Here is a 12,500-nt window from a genome sequence, read left to right on the forward strand (position 1 = left end):
GTATTTGCAACTGTAGTAGTTACTGACATTTTAAAGCCGAGAGTCAAAAATAAATATTGAAATTAACTTCGTATCTCGTGAGGAAATGATCAATATTTATATGATTAAGAAAATGATTATACACAATATATTTTTTTCTTGTACGCAAAAGGTTGGGCAATAAGGGGAAAGAATGGGGGAGAGAAATAAAAGAAGAGCCCTTAAATGAGAAGAAAAGTAGATGAATAAACATACAAAAAATAAAGCAAGGCGGGAATTACTTTGTTTGCTAAAGTTTCATTTCAAATCAAGAGGCAGGTTGGACCACAAGGGGAGAGAAATAAAAGGATAGCACTTAAATGAGAAGAAAACTATGCGAATAAACATACAAAAAATAAAGCAAGATGGGAATTACTTTGTTTGCTAAAGTTTCATTTCAAATCAAGAGGCTGACGAACTATCAACTCTCTACAGAATACCAAATTAAGGGAAATTGGAATCGAAGTGAAATATTGATTTGCAATCCAATTAAAAACTGGAAAACAGATTCTATTATAAAAAAAAAAAAAACTTCCAACATCAAATACAAATTGTCTTAATTATTGCTATTCATTTGATCAAAATTTTCCCAAATATTCCAGCTATTTAATACAATTTTCATAAACATTATTATTATTATTATTATTAATTGCTAAGCTACAACCCTAGTTGGAAAAGCAGGATGCTATAAGCCTAGGGGCTCCAACAGGGAAAATAGCTCAGTGAGGAAAGGAAACAAGGAAAAATAAAATATTTTAAGAGCAACAATATAAAAATAAATATAACTTTATAAACTATAACAACTTTAACAAAACAAGAAGAAGAGAAATAAGATATAAGATATAACAGTGTGCCCGAGTGTACCCTCAAGCAAGAGAACTCTAACCCAAGACAGTGGAAGAGGCTATGGCACTACCCAAGATTAGAGAACAATGGTTTGATTTTGGAATGTCTTTCTCCTAGAAGAGGTGCTTACCATAGCTTAAGGAGTGGGAGTCGCTTAAGCTCACTTAATAAAAAGTTTACTAGATATTACAATTCACTTAATCCAAGTTTTCCTTAATATTACAGCTCACTTAATCCAAATTTTCCTAAATACTGCAATTCATTTAATCATTTTTTTATTCAAATATTAGCTTCATTTATAAAAACTATTCTAAATATTACAGTTCACTTAAGTATTTATTCTTTAGGAGCACATAATGAATACGTGAAACATCTTCATATATATATATATATATATATATATATATATATATATATATATATATATATATATATATATATATATATAATATATATATATATATATATATATATATATATATATATATATATATATATATATATATATATATATATATATATATATATAAATACTTCAAGAGAAGCCGATCGATATTGATGAAGGAGGGCCATACATTATTAACCTTGAATAACAATTATCGTAAACTACACATTCATCAGGTAATCAATATACTATTCAACACCTGAAGTGAAGCATAACCCCTTTTCTCCTTCCCTTCAGTATTTCAATTTCCTCCAATTCTATTTCGCCTTCATTTCAGTATTTTTGATTCTTTTCGATTACATTCTGCATCTTGGAAACTTTACCCAAGATAATTAATATATTTCCGAAATAATGGTTAACTTTCAAAAACGTGTTCACCACAATACCGGAAATATAATCCTCCTATCCACTATAATTCTTATTCCTTAATAACCACTCCAATTCTTACCTTATGTCCCCTTATCCACTATAATTCTTATGTTCTCCAAACCACTAGAATTCTTATCTTATGTCCTCCTAACCAATCTAATTCTTATGTCCTCCTAACCACTACAATTCTTATCTTATATCCTCCTAACCAATCTAATTCTTATGTCCTCCTAACAACTCCAATTCTTATCTTATGTCCTCCTAACTAATATAATTCTTATGTCCTCCTAACCAGTAAATACTTATCTTACGTCCTCCTAACCACTACAATTCTTATGTCTTCCTAACCACTATACCTTTTAAGTCCTTCTAACCACTATAATTCTTCTCTTATGTCCACCAAATCACTACAATTCTTATTTTATGTTCTAACCACTACAATTTTTATCTTATGTCCTCCTTACCCCTATATTCTTATTTCCTCTTAACCACTATAACTTTTACGTCCTCTTAACTACTAAATTCTTATCTTATGTCCTCCTAACCGCTATATTCTTATGTCCTCAAAACGACTATAATTCTGATTTCCTCTAAACACTACAATTCTTATCTTATGTCCTCCTAACCACTACTATTCTTATGTCCACTTACATCCTCCTAACCATTACTATTCTTATGTCCACTTACATACTCCTAACCACTACTATTCTTATGTCCACTTACATCCTCCTAACCATTACTATTCTTATGTCCACTTACATACTCCTAACCACTACTAATCTTATGGCCTCTTATGTCCTCCTAACCAGTACTATTCTTATGTCCACTTACATACTCCTAACCACTACTATTCTTATGTCCACTTACATCCTCCTAACCATTACTATTCTTATGTCCACTTACATCATCCTAACCATTACTATTCTTATGTCCACTTACATCCTCCTAACCACTACTATTCTTATGTCCACTTACATACTCCTAACCACTACTATTCTTATGTCCACTTACATCCTCCTAACCATTACTATTCTTATGTCCACTTACATACTCCTAACCACTACTATTCTTATGGCCTCTTATGTCCTCCTAACCAGTACTATTCTTATGTCCACTTACATACTCCTAACCACTACTATTCTTATGTCCACTTACATCCTCCTAACCATTACTATTCTTATGTCCACTTACATACTCCTAACCACTACTATTCTTATGTCCACTTACATCCTCCTAACCATTACTATTCTTATGTCCACTTACATCCTCCTAACCATTACTATTCTTATGTCCACTTACATCCTCCTAACCATTACTATTCTTATGTCCACTTACATCCTCCTAACCATTACTATTCTTATGTCCACTTACATCCTCCTAACCATTACTATTCTTATGTCCACTTACATCCTCCTAACCATTACTATTCTTATGTCCACTTACATCCTCCTAACCATTACTATTCTTATGTCCACTTACATCCTCCTAACCATTACTATTCTTATGTCCACTTACATCCTCCTAACCAGTACTATTCTTATGTCCACTTACATCCTCCTAACCAGTACTATTCTTATGTCCACTTACATCCTCCTAACCATTACTATTCTTATGTCCACTTACATCCTCCTAACCAGTACTATTCTTATGTCTACTTACATACTCCTAACCACTACTATTCTTATGTCCACTTACATCCTCCTAACCATTACTATTCTTATGTCCACTTACATCCTCCTAACCACTACTATTCTTATGTCCACTTACATACTCCTAACCACTACTATTCTTATGGCCTCCTAACCACTATAATTCTTATGTACACTTATGTCCTCCTAACCACTACTATTCTTATGGCCTCCTAACCACTATAATTCTTACGTCCACTTATGTCCTCCTAACCACTACTATTCTTATGGCCTCCTAACCACTATAATTCTTATGTCCACTTATGTCCTCCTAACCACTACTACTCTTATGGCCTCTTATGTCCTCCTAACCACTACTATTCTTATGTCCACTTACATCCTCCTAACAACTACTATTCTTATGTCCACTTACATACTCCTAGCCACTACTATTCTTATGTCCACTTACATCCTCCTAACAACTACTATTCTAATGTCCACTTACATACTCCTAACCACTACTATTCTTATGGCCTCCTAACCACTATAATTCTTATGTACACTTATGTCCTCCTAACCACTACTATTCTTATGGCCTCCTAACCACTATAATTCTTATGTCCACTTATGTCCTCCTAACCACTACTACTCTTATGGCCTCTTATGTCCTCCTAACCACTACTATTCTTATGTCCACTTACATCCTCCTAACAACTCCTATTCTTATGTCCACTTACATACTCCTAGCCACTACTATTCTTATGTCCACTTACATCCTCTTAACCACTACTATTCTTATGTCCACTTACATACTCCTAACCACTACTATTCTTATGTCCACTTACATACTCCTAACCACTACTATTCTTATGGCCTCCTAACCACTATAATTCTTATGTCCACTTATGTCCTCCTAACCACTACTACTCTTATGGCCTCTTATGTCCTCCTAACCACTACTATTCTTATGTCCACTTACATCCTCCTAACAACTACTATTCTTATGTCCACTTACATACTCCTAGACACTACTATTCTTATGTCCACTTACATCCTCCTAACCACTACTATTCTTATGTCCACTTACATCCTCCTAACCACTACTATTCTTATGGCCTCCTAACCACTATAATTCTTATGTCCACTTACATCCTCCTAACCACTACTATTCTTATTTCCACTTACATACTCCTAATCACTACTATTCTTATGTCCACTTACATCCTCCTAACCACTACTATTCTTATGTCCACTTACATCCTCCTAACCACTACTATTCTTATGTCCACTTACATCCTCCTAACCACTACTATTCTTATGTCCACTTACATCCTCCTAACAACTACTATTCTTATGGCATCCTAACCACTATAATTCTTATGTCCACTTACATCCTCCTAACCACTACTATTCTTATGTCCACTTACATACTCCTAATCACTACTATTCTTATGTCCACTTACATCCTCCTAACCACTACTATTCTTATGTCCACTTACATCCTCCTAACCACTACTATTCTTATGTCCACTTACATCCTCCTAACAACTACTATTCTTATGGCCTCCTAACCACTATAATTCTTATGTCCACTTACATCCTCCTAACCACTACTATTCTTATGTCCACTTACATACTCCTAACCACTACTATTCTTATGTCCACTTACATCCTCCTAACCACTACTATTCTTATGTCCACTTACATCCTCCTAACCACTACTATTCTTATGTCCACTTACATCCTCCTAACCACTACTATTCTTATGTCCACTTACATCCTCCTAACAACTACTATTCTTATGTCCACTTACATACTCCTAGCCACTACTATTCTTATGTCCACTTACATCCTCCTAACCACTACTATTCTTATGTCCACTTACATCCTCCTAACAACTACTATTCTTATGTCCACTTACATACTCCTAGCCACTACTATTCTTATGTCCACTTACATCCTCCTAACCACTACTATTCTTATGTCCACTTACATCCTCCTAACCACTACTATTCTTATGGCCTCCTAACCACTATAATTCTCATGTCCACTTACATCCTCCTAACCACTACTATTTCTATGTCCACTTACATCCTCCTAACCACTACTATTCTTATGTCCACTTACATACTCCTAACCACTACTATTCTTATGGCCTCCTAACCACTATAATTCTTAAGTCCACTTATGTCCTCCTAACCACTACTACTCTTATGGCCGCTTATGTCCTCCTAACAACTACTATTCTTATGTCCACTTACATCCTCCTAACAACTACTATTCTTATGTCCACTTACATACTCCTAACCACTACTATTCTTATGGCCTCCTAACCACTATAATTCTTATGTCCACTTATGTCCTCCTAACCACTACTATTCTTATGGCCTCCTAACCACTATAATTCTTATGTCCACTTATGTCCTCCTAACCACTACTACTCTTATGGCCTCTTATGTCCTCCTAGCCACTACTATTCTTATGTCCACTTACATCCTCCTAACTACTACTATTCTTATGGCCTCCTAACCACTATATTTGTTATGTCCACTTATGTCCTCCTAACCATTACTATTCTTATGTCCACTTACATACTCCTAACCACTACTATTCTTATGGCCTCCTAACCACTATAATTCTTATGTCCACTTATGTCCTCCTAACCACTACTATTCTTATGTCCTCCTAACCACTACAATTCTTATGCCCACTTACATCCTCCTAACCACTACTATTCTTATGGCCTCTTATGTCCTCCTAGCCACTACTATTCTTATGTCCACTTACATCCTCCTAACTACTACTATTCTTATGGCCTCCTAACCACTATATTTGTTATGTCCACTTATGTCCTCCTAACCATTACTATTCTTATGTCCACTTACATACTCCTAACCACTACTATTCTTATGGCCTCCTAACCACTATAATTCTTATGTCCACTTATGTCCTCCTAACCACTACTATTCTTATGTCCTCCTAACCACTACAATTCTTATGTCCACTTACATCCTCCTAACCACTACTACTCTTATGGCCTCTTATGTCCTCCTAGCCACTACTATTCTTATGTCCACTTACATCCTCCTAACTACTACTATTCTTATGGCCTCCTAACCACTATATTTGTTATGTCCACTTATGTCTTCCTAACCATTACTATTCTTATGTCCACTTACATACTCCTAACCACTACTATTCTTATGGCCTCCTAACCACTATAATTCTTATGTCCACTTATGTCCTCCTAACCACTACTATTCTTTGGCCTCCTAACCACTATAATTCTTATGTCCACTTATGTCCTCCTAACCACTACTATTCTTATGTCCTCCTAACCACTACAATTCTTATGTCCACTTACATCCTCCTAACCACTACTATTCTTATGGCCTCTTATGTCCTCCTAGCCACTACTATTCTTATGTCCACTTACATCCTCCTAACTACTACTATTCTTATGGCCTCCTAACCACTATATTTGTTATGTCCACTTATGTCCTCCTAACCATTACTATTCTTATGTCCACTTACATACTCCTAACCACTACTATTCTTATGGCCTCCTAACCACTATAATTCTTATGTCCACTTATGTCCTCCTAACCACTACTATTCTTATGGCCTCCTAACCACTATAATTTTTATGTCCACTTATGTCCTCCTAACCACTACTACTCTTATGGCCTCTTATGTCCTCCTAGCCACTACTATTCTTATGTCCACTTACATCCTCCTAACTACTACTATTCTTATGGCCTCCTAACCACTATATTTGTTATGTCCACTTATGTCCTCCTAACCACTACTATTCTTATGCCTCTTATGTCCTCCTAGCCACTACTATTCTTATGTCCACTTACATCCTCCAAACCACTACTATTCTTATGGCCTCCTAACCACTATATTTGTTATGTCCACTTATGTCCTCCTAACCACTACTATTCTTATGGCCTCTTCTGTCCTCCTAGCCACTACTATTCTTATGTCCACTTACATCCTCCTAACCACTACTATTCTTATGGCCTCTTATGTCCTCCTAGCCACTACTATTCTTATGTCCACTTACATCCTCCTAACCACTACTATTCTTATGGCCTCTTATGTCCTCCTAGCCACTGCTATTCTTATGTCCACTTACATCCTCCTAATCACTACTATTCTTATGGCCTCCTAACCACTATATTTGTTATGTCCACTTATGTCCTCCTAATCACTACTATTCTTATGGCCTCTTATGTCCTCCTAGCCACTACTATTCTTATGTCCACTTACATCCTCCTAACCACTACTATTCTTATGGCCTCTTATGTCCTCCTAGCCACTGCTATTCTTATGTCCACTTACATCCTCCTAATCACTACTATTCTTATGGCCTCCTAACCACTATATTTGTTATGTCCACTTATGTCCTCCTAACCACTACTATTCTTATGGCCTCTTATGTCCTCCTAGCCACTACTATTCTTATGTCCACTTACATCCTCCTAACCACTACTATTCTTATGGCCTCCTAACCACTATATTTGTTATGTCCACTTATGTCCTCCTAACCACTACTATTCTTATGTCCACTTACATACTCCTAACCACTACTATTCTTATGGCCCCCTAACCACTACAATTCTTATGTCCACTTACATCCTCCTAACCACTACTATTCTTATGGCCTCTTATGTCCTCCTAACCACTACTATTCATATGTCCACTTACATACTCCTAACCACTACCATATGTCCTCCTAACCACTACAATTCTTATGTCCACTTACATCCTCCTAACCACTACTATTCTTATGGCCTCTTATGTCCTCCTAGCCACTACTATTCTTATGTCCACTTACATTCTCCTAACCACTACTCTTCTTATGGCCTCCTAACCACTATATTTGTTATGTCCACTTATGTCCTCCTAACCACTACTATTCTTATGGCCTCTTATGTCCTCCTAGCCACTACTATTCTTATGTCCACTTACATACTCCTAACCACTACTATTCTTATGTCCACTTACATCCTCCTAACCACTACTATTCTTATGTCCACTTACATCCTCCTAACTACTACTATTCTTATGGCCTCCTAACCACTATATTTGTTATGTCCACTTATGTCCTCCTAACCACTACTATTCTTATGGCCTCTTATGTCCTCCTAGCCACTACTATTCTTATGTCCACTTACATCCTCCTAACTACTACTATTCTTATGGCCTCCTAACCACTATATTTGTTATGTCCACTTATGTCCTCCTAACCACTACTATTCTTATGTCCACTTACATACTCCTAACCACTACTATTTTTATGGCCTCTTATGTCCTCCTAGCCACTACTATTCTTATGTCCACTTACATCCTCCTAACCACTACTATTCTTATGGCCTCTTATGTCCTCCTAGCCACTACTATTCTTATGTCCACTTACATCCTCCTAACCACTACTATTCTTATGGCCTCTTATGTCCTCCTAGCCACTACTATTCTTATGTCCACTTACATCCTCCTAACAACTACTATTCTTATGTCCACTTACATACTCCTAGCCACTACTATTCTTATGTCCACTTACATCCTCCTAACCACTACTATTCTTATGGCCTCCCTAACCACTATATTTGTTATGTCCACTTATGTCCTCCTAACCACTACTATTCTTATGTCACTTACATACTCCTAACCACTACTATTCTTATGGCCCCCTAACCACTACAATTCTTATGTCCACTTACATCCTCCTAACCACTACTATTCTTATGGCCTCTTATGTCCTCCTAACCACTACTATTCATATGTCCACTTACATACTCCTAACCACTACCATATGTCCTCCTAACCACTACAATTCTTATGTCCACTTACATCCTCCTAACCACTACTATTCTTATGGCCTCTTATGTCCTCCTAGCCACTACTATTCTTATGTCCACTTACATTCTCCTAACCACTACTCTTCTTATGGCCTCCTAACCACTATATTTGTTATGTCCACTTATGTCCTCCTAACCACTACTATTCTTATGGCCTCTTATGTCCTCCTAGCCACTACTATTCTTATGTCCACTTACATACTCCTAACCACTACTATTCTTATGACCACTTACATCCTCCTAACCACTACTATTCTTATGTCCACTTACATCCTCCTAACTACTACTATTCTTATGGCCTCCTAACCACTATATTTGTTAGGTCCACTTATGTCCTCCTAACCACTACTATTCTTATGGCCTCTTATGTCCTCCTAGCCACTACTATTCTTATGTCCACTTACATACCTCCTAACTACTACTATTCTTATGGCCTCCTAACCACTATAGTTGTTATGGTCCACTTATGTCCTCCTAACCACTACTATTCTTATGTCCACTTACATACTCCTAACCACTACTATTTTTATGGCCTCTTATGTCCTCCTAGCCACTACTATTCTTATGTCCACTTACATCCTCCTAACCACTACTATTCTTATGGCCTCTTATGTCCTCCTAGCCACTACTATTCTTATGTCCACTTACATCCTCCTAAACCACTACTATTCTTATGGCCTCTTATGTCCTCCTAGCCACTACTATTCTTATGTCCACTTACATCCTCCTAACAACCTACTATTCTTATGTCCACTTACATACTCCTAGCCACTACTATTCTTAATGTCCACTTACATCCTCCTAACAACTACTATTCTTATGTCCACTTACATCCTCCTAACTACTACTATTCTTATGGCCTCCTAACCACTATATTTGTTATGTCCACTTATGTCCTCCTAACCACTACTATTCTTATGGCCTCTTATGTCCTCCTAGCCACTACTATTCTTATGTCCACGTACATCCTCCTAACTACTACTATTCTTATGGCCTCCTAACCACTATATTTGTTATGTCCACTTATGTCCTCCTAACCACTACAATTCTTATGTCCACTTACATCCTCCTAACCACTACTATTCTTATGGCCTCTTATGTCCTCCTAGCCACTACTATTCTTATGTCCACTTACATCCTCCTAACCACTACTATTCTTATGGCCTCTTATGTCCTCATAGCCACTACTATTCTTATGTCCACTTACATCCTCCTAACCACTACTATTCTTATGGCCTCTTATGTCCTCCTAGCCACTACTATTCTTATGTCCACTTACATCCTCCTAACCACTACTATTCTTATGGCCTCTTATGTCCTCCTAGCCACTACTATTCTTATGTCCACTTACATCCTCCTAACAACTACTATTCTTATGTCCACTTACATACTCCTAGCCACTACTATTCTTATGTCCACTTACATCCTCCTAACAACTACTATTCTTATGTCCACTTACATCCTCCTAACTACTACTATTCTTATGGCTTCCTAACCACTATATTTGTTATGTCCACTTATGTCCTCCTAACCACTACTATTCTTATGGCCTCTTATGTCCTCCTAGCCACTACTATTCTTATGTCCACTTACATCCTCCTAACTACTACTATTCTTATGTCCACTTACATCCTCCTAACCACTACTATTCTTATGTCCACTTACATCCTCCAAACTACTACTATTCTTATGGCCTCCTAACCACTATATTTGTTATGTCCACTTATGTCCTCCTAACCACTACAATTCTTATGTCCACTTACATCCTCCTAACCACTACTATTCTTATGGCCTCTTATGTCCTCCTAGCCACTACTATTCTTATGTCCACTTACATCCTCCTAACAACTACTATTCTTATGTCCACTTACATCCTCCTAACTACTACTATTCTTATGGCCTCCTAACCACTATATTTTTTATGTCCACTTATGTCCTCCTAACCACTACAATTTTTATGTCCACTTACATCCTCCTAACCACTACTATTCTTATGGCCTCTTATGTCCTCCTAGCCACTACTATTCTTATGTCCACTTACATCCTCCTAACAACTACTATTCTTATGTCCACTTACATCCTCCAAACTACTACTATTCTTATGGCCTCCTAACCACTATATTTGTTATGTCCACTTATGTCCTCCTAACCACTACTATTCTTATGGCCTCTTATGTCCTCCTAACCACTACAATTCTTATGTCCACTTACATCCTCCTAACCACTACTACTCTTATGGCCTCTTATGTCCTCCTAGCCACTACTATTCTTATGTCCACTTACATCCTCCTAACAACTACTATTCTTATGTCCACTTACATACTCCTAGCCACTACTATTCTTATGTCCACTTACATCCTCCAAACTACTACTATTCTTATGGCCTCCTAACCACTATATTTGTTATGTCCACTTATGTCCTCCTAACCACTACTATTCTTATGGCCTCTTATGTCCTCCTAACCACTACTATTTATGTCCACTTACATACTCCTAACCACTACTATTCTTATGTCCTCCTAACCACTACTATTCTTATGTCCACTTACATCCTCCTAACCACTACTATTCTTATGGCCTCCTAACCACTATATTTGTTATGTCCACTTATGTCCTCCTAACCACTATTATTCTTATGGCCTTTTATGTCCTCCTAACCACTACTATTCTTATGGCCTTTTATGTCCTCCTAACCACTACTATTCTTATGTCCTCCTAATCACTACAATTCTTATGTCCACTTATGTCCTCCTAACCACTACAATTCTTATGTCCACTTACATCCTCCTAACCACTACTATTCTTATGTCCTCCTAACCACTACTATTCTTATGTCCACTTACATCCTCCTAACCACTACTATTCTTATGTCCACTTATGTCCTCCTAACCACTACATTTCTTATGTCCACTTACATCCTCCTAACCACTACTATTCTTACGTCCACTTATGTCCTCCTAACCACTACATTTCTTATGTCCACTTACATCCTCCTAACCACTACTATTCTTATGTCCTCCTAACCACTACTATTCTTATGGCCTCCTAACCACTATATTTGTTATGTCCACTTATGTCCTCCTAACCACTATTATTCTTATGGCCTCTTATGTCCTCCTAACCACTACTATTCTTATGTCCACTTATGTCCTCCTAACCACTACTATTCTTATGGCCTCTTATGTCCTCCTAATCACTATAATTCTTATGTCCACTTATGTCCTCCTAACCACTACAATTCTTATGTCCACTTACATCCTCCTAACCACTACTATTCTTATGTCCACTTACATCCTCCTAACCACTACTATTCTTATGTCCTAACCA

At 37.0% G+C, this 12,500-nt stretch overlaps 1 protein-coding gene across 1 annotated transcript in view; it reads left to right on the plus strand.

The window, feature by feature from the left end:
• The window catches only part of myo (myoglianin), a 132,227-nt gene that overhangs the window by 1,713 nt on the left and 118,014 nt on the right, over nt 1-12,500 (plus strand). The window lies entirely within an intron of this gene.

The sequence above is a fragment of the Palaemon carinicauda genome, chromosome 2, assembly GCF_036898095.1.
Source record: "Palaemon carinicauda isolate YSFRI2023 chromosome 2, ASM3689809v2, whole genome shotgun sequence".
NCBI classification, from domain to species: Eukaryota; Metazoa; Arthropoda; class Malacostraca; order Decapoda; family Palaemonidae; genus Palaemon; species Palaemon carinicauda.